Below are 520 nucleotides of genomic sequence, written 5' to 3' on the forward strand. Positions count from 1 at the left end.
AAGGCGGACTGTGACCACACTGAATTGTTGCTACTGTGAGGCAGTTAAGCATGAGGAGTCACAAGATAAATTCAAAAGTAAGGGTTTTTATTTCCCAAAAATGATTACAACAAAATATAGACAATGTTTAAGAGGTCAAATAAACGGACATAACTAAGGCGCTGAACATAAGAGAATCAAAAAATACAACTGACCTACTAACAAAGAAAAAAAAGGGGACTTATATACTTAGCTGCTTCCTGGTCTGTGGGAGAGGACATGACTCAATTGCATGGATCTTCTGAGGTCTAATTAACCCACCTCCAATGGTGAAACCCAGGTACTCCGTTTCCTTCTTGGCCAGGGCACATTTAGCTGGATTGATTGTCAGAATGTAGGGGGTCAAACACCACTTTGAGATGCTCCACATGTTCCTTCCACATTGTACTGTAGACAACAATATCATCAAAGTATGCACATGAAAATCCAGATAATCTGTAGAGTACCTGGTCCATTAGTCTTTGAAATGTTGCTGGAGCCC

This window comes from Etheostoma spectabile, unplaced genomic scaffold (genome assembly GCF_008692095.1).
Source record: "Etheostoma spectabile isolate EspeVRDwgs_2016 unplaced genomic scaffold, UIUC_Espe_1.0 scaffold342, whole genome shotgun sequence".
Classification (NCBI taxonomy): Eukaryota; Metazoa; Chordata; class Actinopteri; order Perciformes; family Percidae; genus Etheostoma; species Etheostoma spectabile.